Raw genomic sequence first — 11566 nt, forward strand, 5'->3', positions numbered from 1 at the left:
TGTGTGTTTCTTGGAATAGCATTAGAGTCTCTTCTGGGAGATAATGTGGCAGTTGCACTTTTTCACTGAAATTGGTGCTCCTGGGTTTGCGATAACATGTCCACACTGCTATATTTAAAATGAACAACCAACAAGATCCTTCTGGATAGTACAGGGAACTCTGCTCAGTGTTATGTGGCAGCCTAGAGGGGAGGGAAGTTTGCAGGAGAGTGGGTATGTGTATATGTACGACCAAGTGCCTTCGCTGTTCACCTGAAACTATCAAACATGGTGAATCAGGTAGACTCCAATATAAAATAAAAAGTAAAAACGGAAAAAGAAGCTGATGCTTCTGGAAGGTGCCCCATACCTATCTGTGGGGCTCTCATCATCCAGTTTGAGAAAGAGAAAGGTGTGTTCCTAGATTAAAGACAGCAAGGGCGAAAAATGACATGGGACCTTGAGGTTGCTTAAAAATATCAATAAGAAAACATTTATGATGTGGAGCAGGTGGAGGACGTTTGGAGTAACTCCAAATCATGGCTCATGACTGCCCCTCTCTCTGTGCTCCACCCTGGGCTCCTACTGAGCCCCGGGCCTGGGAGTGCACAGCCTACCAGCAATCAGAATCCACCTTACAGAATATTCTAAATTCTGCCACCTTGGATTTCTGAGGATGCCCACTGCGTGTTTTATGCAAGAAGTTTTAGTGTCTGTCGGTGAATCAACTCAAAGAGTGAAAATTCTCCACTTTATGTAACTGATCTTTTTTTTTTTCTTTTGAACTTTTTATTTTGTGTTGGAGTCTAGCCTATAAACAATGCTATGATCATTTCAAGTGAGCTGCAAAGGGACTCAGCCATACACATACAGGTATCCATTCTCCCCTAAATTCCCCTTCCATCCAGGCTACCACATCACATTGAGCAGAGTTCCATGTGCTGTACAGCACATGGTTGGTTATCCATTTTAAATACAGCAGTGTGTACATGTCCCTCCCAAACTCCCTAACCATCCCTTACCCTGGGGAACCATAAGTTCATGTTCTAAGTCTGTGAGTCTCTTTCTGTTTTGTATGTAGGTTCATTTGTATCATTTCCTCTTAGATTCCACGTATAAGGAGTGTCATATGATATTTCTCCTTCTCTGTCTGAATTACTTCACTCGGTGTGACACTCTCTATTATACTGTGTTTACTTTCCTTGTTCACTCAGTCCTCTTCCCTATCTAATTTTCTGCAGAAGAGTAGAAAGGAAAATTAACTCACTTGGAATTCAGCAAATTATAGTGTAAGCTTTTTAAAGGAGTTGACTTTTGATCCACGGCACAGACTCACTGGATCTCTTAGGAGGGAGGAGGAGGAAGATCTATGTTAAAAAAGGAAGGAAGGGAAAGATGGGGAAGGGAAGAAAGAAAAGGAAACGTTTAAAAAGGAAGACTGGAAGAAAGAAAGTGTGCTGTGTTCTACTGCTGTGTGCTTTTCAGTAAAAGCACATCCAAATATCACAAAGAGACGCTTTATCTCCATGATGATTTTGTTACTCTCTCTCTCTGGTTCCCACAAACCTAGGGAGGTTGTAATGAAATTGACAAAAGTGGAATGTGTGTTATGATTATTGTACCCATGCCTCATTAATTTTCTAGCTTGTGGTAAAATTGTTGTCGTTTAGTTTGTAAGTCATGTCCAACTCTTTTTCAACCCCGTGGACTAAAGCCCGCCAGGCTCCTCTGTCCATGGGATTCTCCAGGCAAGAATATTGGAGTGGGTTGCCATTTCCTTCTCCAGGAGATCTCCTCAACCCAGCCACTGAACCCGCGGGATCTCCTGCATTGGCAAGCGGGTTCTTTACACTGAGACACCAGGGAAGCCCTATGGTAAAATACCTTGAGGCTAATACATGTAGCCATGTATGTATACATGTATATGTATGTATATACATGTACCTATATACCGCACAGTAAAAATTAGTATAATGCCTTAAAGTGAAAAATGAAAGAAAGTGAAGTGAAGTGAAGTCGCTCAGTCATGTCTGACTCTTTGTGACCCCACGGACTGTAGCCAACCAGGCTCCTCCATCCATGGGATTTTCCAGACAAGAATATTGGAGTGGGTTGCCATTTCCTTCTCCAGGGGATCCTCCCAACTTAAAGATTGAACCCAGGTCTCCTGCGTTGCAGGCAGAGGATTTACCGTCTGAACCACCAGGGAAACGTGTCAATAAATATTTGTTAATGAACAAATAAACTGTTATCTTATAAAAAGCAAGTTCTCAGTTTGGAATTTACAAACAGATCCAGTTACAATGGTGGATCTTTAATTATTATTCTGTGGGCATATGTTTACCTAATGTTGCAGACATGACGTATGTGTTTATAGCTAAATGGAAGTTAATTGCCACAATCAAGAAAAACCATTCAAAATAAGCATCCTCCTAATTTCAGATCAGCAGCATCCTTTTTTCAGACTAAAGAAAATCAGAGTCTTAGTTCAGTCCCTGGTTCTTAACATATACTCAGTAAATCATGATTAATGTAGATAATATTAAATATAAATATCGGGGTTATTGTGCCTTCAGATACAGATCTCATTGGGAAATTTTATATCATCCCTGGCAACCAAACAAATTGATGCCAGTCAGAAATTGGAAAATATTTGTTAATAACCAACCTACTAGAGAAAGCACATTATTACTGAAATATGGTAAATTTTAAAAGTGTTAAGAAAGACCATAAAATCAAACACAGACGGTCATGAGCAATTTCTTTCATGATTACAGACTTATGGCTCAGTTCATCAATATTTGAATTACATGTGTGTAGCTCAATGATTGTTAAACCATTTCTCTACAAACTACAAATTAATATTAATGAGAAACTCAATAGCATTCAGCAGCAGCATTCTGTCACTCTGCTATAGAGTCATCACTGATTTTCATTTTAAATATTAATGCAGTGCAATTTTCATCAGCTTAAAGCAATAATCACACAGAAACAGTGAGACCCAAGTCAGGTGACACTTTATCATAGGAAGTTCGAAAGCAGAGCTGTCAACAGTGACTGGGTATTAAAATTGGAATTGCTCTCCATTGGCACAGAATTATGAATGATTCCATCCATCCTAATGAATAGCTGACCCCTGGGTTATTTGGTTTGCAGTTTGGGGCCAATCTGTTTCAAGAGCTGCCTAGTGTCAGAGATGGAGTGGTTTATTCTGAACAAGAAATTCAATTCAGAATAAACTGAATAAAGAAATTCAGTAAGGCCATGGAACAGAGACACCAAAAGTGCCAGGTGGCACTTGGTAGCAGAGGAAGGAAGGGCGCAGAGAAAAGCTTGGGAAGGTGTGATAACAGGTCAGTAGCAATGTTTCTGAAGAACCAACATCTTGGTGTGAGAGGCCTGATAGAGTATGGACTATGTGTCATTGAGCCGGCCCTGCTCTTTACATCTGAAGGAACAAAAACAGTGTGCTCTCAGAGGAAATAAAACAATATTTTTTTTCTTTTCCAGATTTTTCATAAGGGGAGTCTCTTTAATCAAGATGTAATTACAAAGCCTAAATAGCAGAAACCAGACCCAATCTCTCTTTGGGACCTCAGACCAAAAATCATATCAGATGAATAACGATTTACAAGGTGAAATCCTCTCTCTTTTTCTTGCATAACTCCAGGCTCTTCCTCGAAGTCCTGTTTCTAAAGCCTACTTTCTATTTATTAGAATAAAGAATGGGCACTGCTATTAATTTTGTTATTAATACTAAAAAGCTTATCAATCACCTGCCTCTGATAGAAAACTGACACCAAAATAAAAATTACTAATAAAGTATTTGTCTATATACTTTGCCAGGGTTGACACAAATATATGATCATGAATTTTTAATTGAAAATCTCTCTTAAGGTCATTGAATTGATGTTCCTCATTCCCATGGAACTTTATAAAGCAATGTAAAATTTTTGTGAAATGATATTTTTTGTAAAAAACTTTTTTTTTAAAGAAAAAAATGAAAGTGCCATAACATGTCACTGAGTTTGTTTTAATTCCACATGTTAATTAACCTTGATTTCTGAAGCAATAAATGTCCATATACAGGGTGATTTTCTTTAAAAATGGAAAGCAAACAATTATTTGTTCGAATTATGGTATCCTTCAAAAGGTAAGGGATAATTTAAATTAAGTATAGCAAAAGAACATCTAGTTAACTGACTATATAACTCCTTATAAGCAATAGCCTTAATGATTTAGTAATGAAATTTTTCCTGACCAGAGACAAGAGAATAAAATGCAGATATTGGATGGAAAATTTAATGCATGTTATTGACCCTACTGTTTACCTTGTTTCCAGTAGGTGCAAATGAAATGTCCTGGTAAAACATTATGTTAAATGCAAAAAAAGTACCATTTGCCCAAATACATAAATTGTGATGGGAAGTAAAGCTGTTCATACTCTTTCTATGTTAAAAATGTGGCATTTAGAATAGTTATGTGTATTTTCTATAGTATTTTGAATGTCTGTGGAGGTTTGATTATTACATAGGCGAAAGTGCTACATTAAATGTATCTGGGGAACAAGATAGAGAAGAAACATTGAATAAAATTAATACGTATGAGAATGTTGATATGAACCTGTTTTATACATTTGTACATAAAATTTCATTTTATATGCTGAATGATTAAATACACAAATTATTGATTTATAAATGGTTATTTAAGTAGGGAGAAAATACCAGATTTGTCAAATGAGAGAGTGGGTGGCAGAATGCATAGAAAAAAAAGGCGTCACTAAAAACAGACAACAGTATACATACTTATTTGTGTAAAATTATAAATGTGCAATAGAAACATTAGACATAGAAGTTCTAACTAGAGCTAGTGACTTACAGAAAGTCCATTTACAAGTTGTCAAATAAAACTACTAGGGTTTAAAGTTTATAAATTGTATTATGCAGTGGATAAAAGCAAAAAAAGAAAACAGAGATATTTATATAGAAGTGATTGTATTTGCTTGTTTAACTAGGAGATGATATATAAGGATTCATACTGATCTGGTAAAAATAAATACCCCAGGAGACTAGCAGGTGGGGAAAGTTATTAGCATTTCTTTTACGCATCTTTGTATTATTTCACTTATGGAAACATGCACTAGCATTCTTTTCCCCTTTAAAACTTTTGTTGAAGTAAAGCCTAGGAAATTGCATATATCTTGGATGTTCAGCTCAATAAAACACACCACATAGCATCTAAGACATCTCCCTGAAGCCCTTTCTAGTTATTGTTTTCTGGACCCCATCTCTTCTGACCTCTAGCTCCATAGACTAGTTTCATTCATTTTTCAACTCGATATAAATGAAACAATACACTGTATATTTTCTGTGGATGCAATCATTTAACCTCAGGTTTATAAGATTCATTCATATTTTTTTATGGAACATTAGTTCATTCCTTTTCATTCAGTTACAAATACAACCTAATTTACTTATATACTATTAATGGACACTTAATTTGGTCACAGTCTTGCAGTAGTAGGAATACTATGAATGCTGCCACAAATATCCTTATGGCACACACTTCCTCTGGGTATAGATCAGGGTTCTGTTTGCAGTGAATAACCTTACAGGATGAGGCAATGTTCTGGGCAAAGATTAGGCTTGCGGTTTGCTATAAAGGGCTTCCCTGGTGGCTCAGACGGGAAAGAATCTGCCAGCAATGCAGGAGACCTGGGTTAGATCCCTGGAGAAGGGAATGGCCACCCACTCCATAAAAAAGCAGGTTCCCCGAGTTCAGTGTTTCTCCCTGTATTGCAGCCCACTGCATGTGTAGGTGGCACCTGGGCTTTCTGCGTCACCCCTGTGGGACTTCGGGGGAAATGTTCAGTTCAGTTCAGTCACTCAGTTGTGTCCGACTCTTTGTGACCCCATGGACTGCAGCACGCCAGGCCTCCCTGTCCATCACCAACTCCCAGAGTTTACTCAAACTCATGTCCATTGAGTCGGTGGGAGAAAGTGGACAGATGGAAATGATGGTGTTCATACTGTTTCCTGTACCTTGAGTAACAAAACACTTTGTCCCTGACCCAGGCCTCTTATGTCTACTGCCAGCATCCCCACAATAGTAACAGGCTAATTGATCAGCTTGTAATATAAGGTAAAATCAAATCGCAAACGGACCCCCGTCACATGAAATGAAAGTGAAAGTGTTGGTTGCTCAGTTGTGTCCAACTCTTTGCAATCCCATGGTTCTATAGAATTCTCCAGACAAGAATACTAGAGTGAGTTACCATTCCTTTCTCCAGAGGATCTTCCTGACCCAGGGATCAAACCAGGGTCTCCTGCATTGCAGGTAGATTTTTTACCATCTGAGCTACCAGGGAAGATAGTGTATATTTCCTACCAGCATAATCACAATAAAGACAGCAGAATCAAGAAGATAACTTTGAAAATCTACTGGCTGTGTAAATTTCCTGGCTCTGCGTGTTCACCATTAAGTATCACCAGGACCTTTGAGGACACCCACCCTCCCTTGGACTGCAAGGAGATCAAACCAATCAATCCTAAAGGAAATCAATCCTGAATATTCATTGGAAGGACTGATGCTGAAGGTGAAGCTCAATACTTTGGTCACTTGATGTGAAGAGCCGGTTCATTAGAGAAGACCCCGATGCTGGGAAAGATTGAAGGCAGAACGAGAAGGGGAGGACAGAGGATGAGAGGGTTGGAAGGCATCACCGACTCAATGGACATGAGTTTGAGCAAATCCAGGAGATGGGCTTCCCTGATAGCTCAGTTGGTAAGGAATCTGCCTACAATGCAGGAGGTCCTAGTTCGATTGCTGAATTCGGAAGATCCCCAGGAGAAGGGAACAGCTACCGACTCCAGTATTCTGGCCTGGAGAATTCCATGGACTGTATAGTCCACGGGGTCGCAAGGAGTCAAGACATGACTGAGCGAACAACAACCGGTGCAGGGAATAGAGGTGAGAATTCTCAAGTGGGTGAGAATTTAGACTTGGTCTCGGTACTGGTGGGGACAAGTGCTTCCCGGATGGGTGCCCCGCGACCACGGCATCCCCTACATTTGAGGTCGAGACCAGGAGGCGCCAGGACCACCGCTGGGACTCTGGCTCCAGCTTCTCAACCCTCCGGGACCCCTGGGGGACCCTGGGACCCCCAGCAGCCCGTGGCGTGGTGTGAGGGCGCCCCCTAGAGACTGACGCGCAAGGTGCGCAGTGAGCCCTCTGGACCAGGCTGCCGTCCTGGCCCCTGGCCGCCGCATCCACTGTGAGGTCCTGCTGGTCCCCGGTGCCCGCCTGGGCACAGACGCGGGGCCTGGAGCAGCGGGATGCGGGGAGGAGGCGCAGACACAGGAGGGAGGCGGGGAAGGAAGGAAGGAAGGCTCGCAGGAGCCCAGCCAGCCAGCAAGGGTGCAGTCCAGGTGACCGCAGACCCTCCCACGGACTCTTTGGGCAGACGATCATGAGCTGTCCCAGACGTTTGGTGATAACGCGTGCGTGCTCACTTGTGTGGGACTCTCTGGGACTGCGCAGACAACGACAGAGACTGTACTTTCTAACCTTCTCGATTATGTTTCCAGTGTGGGGCTTTCCTCGCTTCATAAAAAGTTAAATACCTGGAGGTAAGGCTGTTCCTCCTTAAGACTTCTCAGGGAAGTCCAGCTCCTTCCACCCAAAGAATGGGAATTCTTTGTGACCGTTTCCCCTTCCAGGTTCTCTCAGCTGAAATACTAATGAGCTGCAGCCCACCAGGCTCCTTTGTCCGTGGGATTCTCCAGGCAAGAATACTGGAGTGGCTTGTCTTGTCCTTTGTCCAGGGGATCTTCCCCACCCAGGGACTGAACCCATGTCTCCTGCGTCTTCCTGCATTGGCAGGTGGATTCTTTAGCCCTGAGCCACCTGGGCCCGGTGCTTACTGTCTTCCATAACTTCCCAGCGCAGGCTGAAGAACAAATTATTTCTGATGGTCTTTAAAAGAATCCATAGATCCCATTCAAGTTTCACCAAAGACAGTTCAGAATCACATGAATTTGTCACGTCTCTTTATTCTCCTTCAGTCTGGGACAGAGTTTCTCAACCTCTCTTCACATTTATGATTCTGACACTTTTGAAGATCACTGACCAGTCATTTCACAGAAGGCCCCTCTATTTCACTTTCTCTGATTTTCCTTCTAATGAGATTCAGGATGTGTTACAGGTAGGAATGTCATGGTTCTTGATGCTGTGCTGTAATTGCATCTTATCAGCTGGTACAGAATTTTAATTTGTCCAATTACTGGAGATATTCACTTCGATTAAGGTGGTTCATAATATTACAGAACTTTTCACTGTAATATTATGACTTTCTCCTTTCTATTTAATAAGTATTTCATGGGAGTAATTTGAAACTATGTAAATATCCCATTTTTTACCAAACAAGTTTAAAACTTGGTTGGTTTGTTTAGGACTCATTGTTTCCTATTTCATTCAATGAGTCATAATCTGTGGTTTTTATTATTTATCTTTCTGCTCAAGTTGTCTGACTTGGCCAGAAGGAGGCTGTTCAAACTGGCTTCTGTGCCCTTTTGATATAATTCCCTCACTGAGTATTTGCTTTCTTTCTGTCATAATAATATATTCCGGGCTTATCTCATAGTTTCCCCTGCCTACATGGATAACTACATATTCATCTACATATACAGAAAACCATAACCTCACATCAATCCTTCTATTTCCAATCAACAATACAGGATTCATTTTCATTTTCTTCCTTTGTTTGTAGCTCCCTTCCAAACAGTAAGAAACTTGGTTTCCATGATCCCTAATATATTTACTTATTTGTTCAATCCCCTCTAGGTAACCTAATAGAAATTAGGCAAAAGATTTAGACAGAAAATTCACAACAAAGACTGTTTCATTATCAAGAAGCATAGAAAAAGGCAGTCAACATCATAGACATAGAGTCCTACTTAAAATGCATCCAATGACAGAGAGATAGGGTTCATTCATTAGTATTTCAGCTGAGAGAACTTGGAAGAAATGGCCACAAAGAATGACGAGGTGGAAGGGGCTGGACTTCCCAGGGAAGCCTTGAACATGGTGTGAGCAACCTTACCTCGGGGTATTTAACATTTTATGAAAAGAAAGAAGCCCCGAACAGGAAATGGGGAACAGAGATTGGAAGGTACAGTCCCTGTCGTCCTTTTGCCCATAGTTAGCCTTGTGAGTCCACATGACAGTGTCGTATCTTTCCCCGGGAATTTGTCCTCTATTCCCCACCTCCCTTACCTTGCTCCTTCTCTGCTGGACCTTTAAGTGCCAGACTGAATCTTTCATTTCTTCTATATGGTGGACTTGCGGAATAATCAAGCCAACATTTGAGTCTTTCAAAGGACCTTTCATAATTTTCAGAGCCTTTCAAGTTAATCAAGCATTGACTTTTCTATCTGCCACAATTCCAATCACTGTCTTGTTCCCTACAAATCTTGAGGTCAAATGTCAGTTACCATTTATCATCAAGATATGCAGATGATACCACCCTTATGTCAGAAAGTGAAGAGGAGCTTTTTAGCCTCTTGATGAAAGTGAAAGAGGAGAGTGAAAAAGTTGGCTTAAAATTCAACATTCGGAAAACTAAGATCATGGCATCTGGTCCCATCATCTCATGGGAAATAGATGGGGAGACAGTGGAAACAGTGTCAGACTTTATTTTTAGAGGCTCCAAAATCACTGCAGATGGTGACTGCAGCCATGAAATTAAAAGACACTTAGTCCTTGGAAGGAAAGTTATGACCAACCTAGATAGCGTATTAAAAAGCAGAGTCATTACTTTGCCAACAAAGGTCCATCTGGTCAAGGCTATGGTTTTTCCAGTGGTCATGTATGGATGTGAGAGTTAGACTGTGAAGAAAGCTGAGTGCCGAAAAAGTGATGCTTTTGAACTGTGGTGTTGGAGAAGACTCTTGAGAGTCCCTTGGACTGCAAGGAGATTCAACCAGTCCATCCTAAAGGAGATCAGTCCTGGGTGTTCATTGGAAGGACTAATACTGAAGCTGAAACTCCATTACTTTGGCCACCTGATTCGAAGAGTTGACTCATTGGAAAAGACCCTGATGCTGGGAGGGATTGAGGACAGGAGGAGAAGGGGACGACAGAGGATGAGATGACTGGATGGCATCACAGACTCAATGGGCATGAGTCTGAGCAAACTCCAGGAGTTTGTGATGGACAGGGAGGCCTGGCGTGCTGGGGTTCAAGGGGTCACAAAGAGTCGGACACGACTGAGCGACTTAACTGAACTGAACTGAACCATTTTTATTGTAGCAGAAAAATATCCATTTCTGTTGGTTTTATAAACATGGGGAAATAAAAGACAGAGAAAGTCAGTTGACTTTTCCTTATACTTGGATCTACTTTACTCATTTAAATTTCTTTGCTGGTCCCTGTAGACATTTGAGTTTGAGATTTTTAACTTAAAGAATTTAACATGCCCATTCCTAATGAACCATTTGGCTAGAAAAAATTATGTTTGAGGATTACTTTTGGATAGCAAAAGATGTAAAAAAGGAGAGATGGGAGAGTCATTTTATATACAGCAAAAATGTAAATGTATATTTCTAATATTTATCCCAAACAAGTAAAGAAGCAGTGAAAAATGCTACAGAAGTATGAAGTTTGGAGAGTTTGGATGCAGCAGGGAGCCTAGAAAAAGGACATGAAAAATATCCAATAATTCTTGGGCCAAGACTTAAAGGATGAAAAGGATTTTTCTTGGCAGAGGGAACTTTATTACTTCATGATGAAGTCTGGGAGTAAATATTGGAACTTTGACTTAGTCTTTCCCACTTCAATTTTTTTTTATTATAGCATTCATTACTATTTTCCACACACAAATCCTCCCACAGAAGGGTCAGGATAAAATGGGTACATTAAAATCTAGCAATCTCATGTCAATCACTCCCAATGTGATTGTGGCAATCACTCCCAATAGAATCACTGCAATTAGAATTTAAAAGTGAGAAACTCGTAAGGTACAAAAGGAGTCTTGAAGGTGGAGCCACCACTTGGCTCTGCTTAATCCTTGGGTGACTTTGAGGACAGAACTTCTTAGTTTCTGCATCCTCATCCATACACTGTCAATGGAAACAATCCCATCTTGACTGCCTCACAGCCTGCCATGGAAGTTTAAATGAAAGTACATGAAAACACATTTTAATCCGTGACATGTTCTTCAAATATGAAGTGTCCTCAAGAATATCCAGCATACACAGAAAATACTTAATACTTTTTCAAAGATAAACTTTTCACTTTGGAATACTTGGAAATGTACAGAAAATTTGCAAAAATAAGAGCGAGTATTCCCTTATACCCTTTCTCCAGTTTCGGCTTGCCCTAAGATGTTTTCATCTTACATACTGTGGAACATTGGTCAAAACTAAGAAAGCCACACTGGCATCTTACTACTGACTAAACTCCAGATATCATCTGGGTTTCATCAGTTTTCCTGTGGGTGTCCTTTTTCTGTTTCAGAATCCCGGCCAGGAGACCGCATTGCATTTAGTCGTCCTGTCTCCTTAGGGTCCTCTGATATGTGATGGTGTCT

The sequence above is a fragment of the Muntiacus reevesi genome, chromosome 11 (genome assembly GCF_963930625.1).
Source record: "Muntiacus reevesi chromosome 11, mMunRee1.1, whole genome shotgun sequence".
NCBI classification, from domain to species: domain Eukaryota; kingdom Metazoa; phylum Chordata; class Mammalia; order Artiodactyla; family Cervidae; genus Muntiacus; species Muntiacus reevesi.